Source organism: Macaca fascicularis, chromosome 13 (assembly GCF_037993035.2).
Source record: "Macaca fascicularis isolate 582-1 chromosome 13, T2T-MFA8v1.1".
In the NCBI taxonomy this organism is placed as follows: domain Eukaryota; kingdom Metazoa; phylum Chordata; class Mammalia; order Primates; family Cercopithecidae; genus Macaca; species Macaca fascicularis.
The window spans coordinates 13,835,052-13,842,123 of record NC_088387.1 but is presented as its reverse complement, the minus strand read 5'-3'; the positions used below and the strand labels follow the sequence as shown (position 1 = coordinate 13,842,123).

The 7,072-nt window shown below is 55.1% G+C and overlaps 1 pseudogene; it reads left to right on the top strand.

Annotated features, from left to right (window-relative positions):
* Positions 1–4,390: 4,390 nt before the first annotated feature.
* Positions 4,391–5,542, top strand: LOC135966925 (uncharacterized; annotated as a pseudogene).
* The last annotated feature ends 1,530 nt before the right edge of the window (positions 5,543–7,072 follow it).

Here is a 7,072-nt window from a genome sequence, read left to right as displayed (position 1 = left end):
GAACCGCGAAGGTGGCATCGTTCCGTTAGTCTCGGGTTTTTCTTCCTGGGTTTGTGACATGGTCAGAGTCCTTGTCTTTGATTTCCTAACACAAGTTGTTAAAGTTGAAAGTGAGTGTGAAATTGAGTTGGTCCAGCTTTATTCTTTCACGGATGAGAAGTGAATTATCTTCAGCAAGGTGGGTGCAGGCGTGGTCCCCGGGGGTCACTGTGGTGAATAGGCCGCCCTGTGAGGAGCCAAGTTCGTCATCACCGGGACAGAGCCCAGGATACTTCCCTGGCTGGCCAGCCTCTTCCTAGAACCCCACACATTGCAAAGGATGGAGTCCAGATCTATACCATAAAGAAACGAGGGTGGTTACAGAAAGCACCACGATCTCAGCTGAGTGGCTCTGAGCACCCCAACGTTGGGGCACCTCAGCATCCTGTGTGGCTCAGGCTGTGCCCAGCAGGGAGGCTGGCCCGATCGAGCTGCGGTCTCCACCCTGAGAGTGAGGGCTCCTTCCCCCAGAACAGGTTAAAGCACCGTGTGTCCACCTGTGCAGTGGCTGGTCCCAGTGTGCCCTGGAGGGCAGAAACCTTGGGTCCTGCCACTGGTCCGGGGTGTCTGCTTCCCTTTCCTGCAGCTCCTGTGTCTGTGTGTCCAGGGGGCTCCGATCCCTGCCTCAGGACCATGCGTGAGGTTTTAAGTTCGCCCGCTTTGGAGCTGGCCCGGATCTTGGTTCTGTGGATCCTCGCTGTGTGGCTCTGGAGCAGTTCTGTCCTCAGGAGACGGATCCTCACAGCCGCCTCTTGGGGCCATGAGGAGAATTAATAGGACGACCCCCGGGTACCTGCTCAAAGCCCTGTGCGGGGCCAGCCCTGTGTCTCCACCAGTTCCTTCCCTCTGTGCTGCTCCCCACTGTCACATCACCAGCCTTTATTTCCTTTTCCTTGGACCCAGGCAGCGAATGCCCCGCTGGCCTTGGTAGCCCCTTCTCCAGTCTGCCCTCAAATCACTTCCTGACGGACAGCCCTGACTAGCCATTGGCGTGACCAAAACCCCACAAAATAGAACCCAACTTCCTATTAAGCTGTGCAGAGCTGTCCCAGCCCCACTTCCCACAGGCTGGCCTCATTCGCTATGGGATCCGTGATTCTCACCTGGGGCTGCGGGTGCCCCTGGCATCTGGTGGGGAGTGTCAGGGATGTCCCTCCAGGCCCAGTACAGTCCCCCAGCCGGTGGCCAGCAGACAGCAGCACCCAACCTGATGTCCCTGTGGCTTCTGGTTCCCTGAGGCCGGTTGTGCTTTGCTGCCTCTGTATCCTCTCAGACGGGTGCCCTCTCTCCACCTTCACTGGTTAGCTGTGTTCCATCCATTAGAGCTCAAAGCACTGCCTCCCGGCAACGCAGCCCCTTCTCCTGGCCTGCCGTCTGCCTGCACCCCACGGTCTGTACCATGTCCTCGCGGGCCCATCAGAGGGAGGCTCCCAGGGAAGGAGAGGTTCCTGTTTGTGTCTCTGTCCCACCTTCTCTGGACCTGGCACCGTGCCCTTTGCCGACAGAGGTCTTGGGTTGATTGTCAGCGAAGCAGACAATCTATATGGCTCTAAATGGCTGTGAACATGCTTGATTAGGTTATTTTAAAAATAATTGGATATGTAAACATTTGAGTGTGACACAGGTGGATTTTTGGGCTAATGGTCTTGTTCTTCAGGGAGTAACCACAGGCCCGTCCACAAGGACCATTTCCAGCTGATTTATGGAACACTGTTCTACCTGGCTAATTTTCAACGTTATCTCAGCCTGAGAGGTAGGTCAGCATGTGACGAAGATCACTGGTTTGAATCCTAATCTGCTCCTTAGGAGCTGCACCTTCCATGCCTTCATTTCTTCCTTGGTTAGGTAGGGAAGGTATGAGCTACCTCAGAGTCGTGAGTGAGGCCTGCATCGAGTGACTGCATTAAAGTGACAAGAACTGCACCCGGAGTGTTGATATTTAAAGTCCTTTAAACATTACGATGCTGCATTTTGGTACCCAGGTAAAACAGCAAAGTTATTACAGATGCAGACGCAGACCCTTGGCGAGGTGGGTGACTGACGGCAGGAGGTGGATCACCGACCCTGTAACCAGGGCGTGGTCTGTTCGAGGCTCAACGAAGTGCACGTCATTGCGTGTACCACGGAGGTCCCTCTCGTGACGTCCTGGAAGGGTCCATGTGGCTAAGCCGTGTGGTCTGTTCATGACGTCCAGCAGGAGCAGAGCTTTCGGGTGCAGCCTTGCTCTTGTGTGCATGGCCCTCAACGGTCTCAAAAGTCTGAGGCTTAAAGCAGGCTTGGGATTTCCTTACACCTCCTGGACATCTAGTTTGCCTGGCAAACATGTTTTTCTTGGGTGTAAAGGTGAAGGAGTGGGTGACTCTGGTGATAGTGTACTAATTACTGCACTTCTGGGTCAGTGGCGCTTGGTTGAAGACACTATCTGCCCTGGGTGGACATCTCTGGGGTGATGAGAACCGGTGGCTGGATGTTGCGGAGTTGCCAAGAAGATGCCATTTTTTTCCTTTTTCCTCAGTAACAACACCCTATTTTGTTTAGGGAAGCAGCACACCCAGTTGAAAATCCAATTCTCTTGCACGGCGGAGCGGCTGGTGACACAGGTCCAGATGCTGGGATGCCGATGGGGGGTCCTGGAGAGGGAGGTGTCAGGAGGCTTTCCCGACCCTCAGCAGCCCTGAGCCTTTGTCCGGCCTTCTTGCCTGGAGCAGGACGCCTGGAGGGAAAGCAGCTTCGGGGGCCCGAGGGCCCGAAGGCAGAGTCCTGGCGTGTGAGGCAGGCCTGGGCCAGGCTCCTCGGAGGATGTCACAGAGCTGCTGCCCATGCGGGGACCACCCACCTCTGAGCCCCACGTAGATTTTCCTCTGTAGCCGAGTGAAATCCTGGTACGTCGAGTGAGGCAGTCAGAGGCACCTTTTGTGGAAGGAGGACAAAGCTGGAGGGAAAGAGGTTTTCCTAAAAGGCACAAGGTGCTGATTCTGCGTTAGGGATAATTCCTAGGAGTGTGGTTGCTGGTGGGTGGAAAACTGTAGCCAGAGAATAAGTGGGAATGGCCCTTGCTGGTATTTAACTGATTCGTTCACGAATGGTCCGAGCAGTTCCAGTGAAAAGAACATTTCAAACACAGAATTTTTCATCCTGCCTGACAATCAGCGTGACCGTGTGCTGTTCCATCCTTCCTGGGTAACAGTGAGAGGGTCTCAGGGCCTTCCGGCCCTGTGCTGGCAATTCCCCAGGGTGTGTGCCCCATCCCGGATAGGCTGGAATGCCTCCGGGTGCAGCTGAGCCTCTTGAAAAGGGAAGAGACATGTGATGTGTTCTGGCTGAACAGGAAAATGAGGGAGGACAGGGAGAGGGGCCTGGAGGTGATGAGGATGGTGAGCAACACTGGGGACAGGGGCATGGACGGTAACGCCGGGGACAGGGGCAGGGAGGGTAACGCCGGGGACAGGGGATGTAGGGTAACACCACTTCTCCAGGTGCCTTTGAGGGATGCCGCCGCCTCTCCCACCCCAGAGTGAAGTCAACAGGATTCTGTGCCCAGAAGCCCCAGAGCCTGGCAGCTGGGATTGGCCCAGTACGAACCACCGTTCACTGGCTCTGCCCCCTGAGACAGGCTCCCTGGTATTTCCACCCTGGTTTCCCATCTGGACAGTGGGACCCTGAGTGTCCCTGTCACAGCTGCGCCCGGAGCCCTGGACTCCAGCGTGTCGTCGGCACTTGTTAGCGTTTCTTTTATTGTGGTCCGTGGATGAAGTGGCTCTCTCTTTGAGTGTTCACAGCCCTCCTGCTCACTTTACCTTCTGGGAACACTTTTTACATAGCTTCGTATGTGGGGAGGACTCGAGTGATTAATCGAATGTTTCATCAGGTGCAGTTCTTCTGTTTCCCAGTTTTGACACAACATTTGGTGACATTTCCAGGGACTCCTGTGGTCAGCCTCACGGTTTCACTCTGTCACTTTCTAATGCAGTACTCTTTGGGAGTCTTTTAAATTAAGCTCCATCATTTAAAAATATGTTTTATAATATGCAGTTTCAGGTTAATTCTTCACCTTTGTGTCTCAGGCAGTGGCTCCCCACCTGTGAGTGGTCAGAAAGGTTCACGCAGTTTTCCAGGGCGGCCTTTGCATTTACTGGAACTATTAAGAGCTCGTTCCTGCTTCGGCGGCGATTGACATGCAGTGCGCGTGAGGCCGTGCGTGGCTTAGTGTCTTCTCTAGGCTTACAGGTAAGTTTTTGTTCTTCCCCAAGCCTGCTCCGCTGTGCGGAGTGTTCACTGCGGGCGACGGTCACGCTGTCTGGCACAGGCCACCGAGGCCACAGGGCAGGTTCCACGTAGCGGAGCCTACAGAATGGCAGAGCCCGGCCTCCTCGCCGCCCTTCATGGGGAGCAGAAAGCAAAAGCCTGTGATCAGAGCTGTGCTAGCCCAGAAAGCCTCTGAACAGGTTGAATTGAGGAATCAGTTCCTACCAACTGCCCATGTTTAGGATGGATGTGTTTGAGTTTTTGTGATTTTTCCTGCACTGAAGCTACTGGTCTGGCTCTGAGTCACCATCATGGGACTTCACGTTGCCCCGACGGGAAGCGGCGGGGGAGGAGGGCTGCACAGAGGCTTGCGGCCCTGATAATGAAGGGTTTGTTGCCTCTTGGGACAGCGAGTTCAAACTCTTTGTAATTGTCAGCGTAAATAGTGACCCGCTGAGGACAGGGCTGTAATTCAGGGTGGCATGGTTGATTGTCATCGTTGATATCAGGTACCTGCCTCTAAAATGACGGTACCTGTAGTGTGGCTCCAGGAGGACAGCGCCTGCCAAACACACATGCTCCTGGGCCCCTGCAGACAAGGTCGTGCTGCCAGCCAGGCCTGCAGTTGTGGGTGCAGAGGGTTCTACAGGGCACCGAGTGCCTCCGCCGTTTGCTTGTGGGGCCCAGCCTTCCGTCCCTCCCGGTCCCCAGTGCGGCTTCTCCCAGGATTCTCCCAGCCCCGTGCACACCTCCGTCTTCACAGCTTCCGTAGTTTTCTCGTGGGCGCCCCAGGTGGGCGCCTGGGCAGGGTTCGTGTGTCAGTCGAGTCCCTGGCTCCTGGCTCAGCAGGTCCCTTCATGAGTCAGCCAGCAGTGTGCCTGCATGTTCAGGATACTTGTCAGGGGCCTTCCTCAGGTCAGAGCAAGACTGACGCTCACCTCATCCTTGGGAGTTTGGAGCCCGCCCTGGAGAGACTCCAGCCACGTCCAAAGGGGCCATCCGGGTCCCGCAGGCTGGTGGGAGTGACTTCTGAGCCACTCGAGACCACACTTTGTGTTTCTACACCCCACAAAGCCACTTAAAGTGCCATGTTCTGGTGCCGTGTGCCTCTCGAGTGTGGCACACAAGCCTGGACGGGGATCTGAACGGGCGGTGCCTTCCTCAGTCTATGCTTGAGTTTTGGGGCAAGTGGAGCACTCCTGGCTGTGATTTTCACCACTGTCTGGAGAATCACAAGACGGTCTCACCTGCAGCCTGAGGGACACATCGGCAGCCACTGAGGAGCCGGCAGGTCCGGCCTTGGTCCCACTCAGTCCTTCTCGACTTTGGTGACAGAGGAGACAGTAAAGCTTCAGCTGGGAGTCCCAGGCCTTCTCTGCTTGGGGTCCTGGGACTGAGATAGCACAGATTCTGCCATCCATGTGCTGGGGGCCCCGCTGTGCGGCTCCCTTCTCTGGTCAGGGGCCGTGCCCTTGGGCTGGGCAGCTCGGGGTCCTCGCACTCAGGGGCTCAGGGCGGGTCCTGGATGCAGAGAGAAGGAGAAGTGCGGCGGTTTGAGCCCAACTGTGTTGGCTTCATCTTCTGCCTCTTGTCCCTAAATACATTTGCAAAGTTTTCCAGATGAAAACTCAGAAGGGATTTTTAATGACTGGAATCTGTGAATTCCATGGAAGCCAAGTCTGTCCACCTCTTTCACCCCCCTCACTTCTCCCCGTTGGGGCTGATGTTGGCAGCGTTCATAGGGGCAGGGACGCAAGGGGTGGTGGCCAGCCCTCAGCCCTGCGTCCCTCCCCTCCTCCCCTCAGCGCCACAGCATTTCGGTGTCATCCCCTTCCCTGCACGCATCCTCATGAAAACGAAGTGCGGCTGGAGGTAGATGCCTGCGCCCACTCCCATGACCTTCCCGGCCAGCCCGGCTGCAGTGGCCCCTCGGCAGGCATCTGTCTGGTGCTGCCTCCATGCCCCTCCCATCACCTGACACTCGTGCTCCTGAATCTTCACGCGTGTGCTCCGTGCAGGCACCTCACGGGCTCCCTGGGGACTGAGACAGTGTCTCACGCCGGTCAGAATGCTCTTCTCTGTCCACTGAATAGTCCAACACAGAATCATTCCTCTGTGATTATTTATGCTTTGTTATGTAGAACTGGAATAAAGAAAAAGTGAATTTAGACATTACAGCCTTCAGGTTGAAGCTAGGTAATTGCATAAGGGAATGAAATGAGAGCTTTTGAGCTTCTCGAGTTCTATTTCCACATCTTCGTATCCCCATCACCCCATACCCAGTGTCTAACACAGCTCTTGGTCTAGGAGTTTCTTGATAAATGCTCATTGAATTGAACTGGCCTGAGCTTAACATTCCTACCCAGACTTAGAAGCCAGTCCCTGAGCAAATTGCATTTAGAACGTGAGTTTGACGTTACTGTGGTAAGGGGTACCCTACACGTCATAATTCCTAGTCAATATCGGGTATTTAGTTAAAATAGAGGCAAGTATGGAGAGGCATTGGCCCATCTGGCGAAAGGGCAAGGCACGGTGCTTTAGGTCCAGGTCCCCAATATCAACTATGGAAATAAAAAGTTGTCAACTCCAATTGCAGCCCTGTCCTCAGCGGGTCATTGTTTATGCTAACAATTATAAACAGCGTGAACTTGCTGTCCTGAGAGGCAACACACCCTCCATTCTCTCTGCAGTGCAGCTGCCTTGGTGGATGGAACATGCCCCTCCTCCCTCCCTCCACCCTCCTCTCTCCTTCCCTCCCTCATCCTCTCTCCCTTCCTCCCCCCTCCTC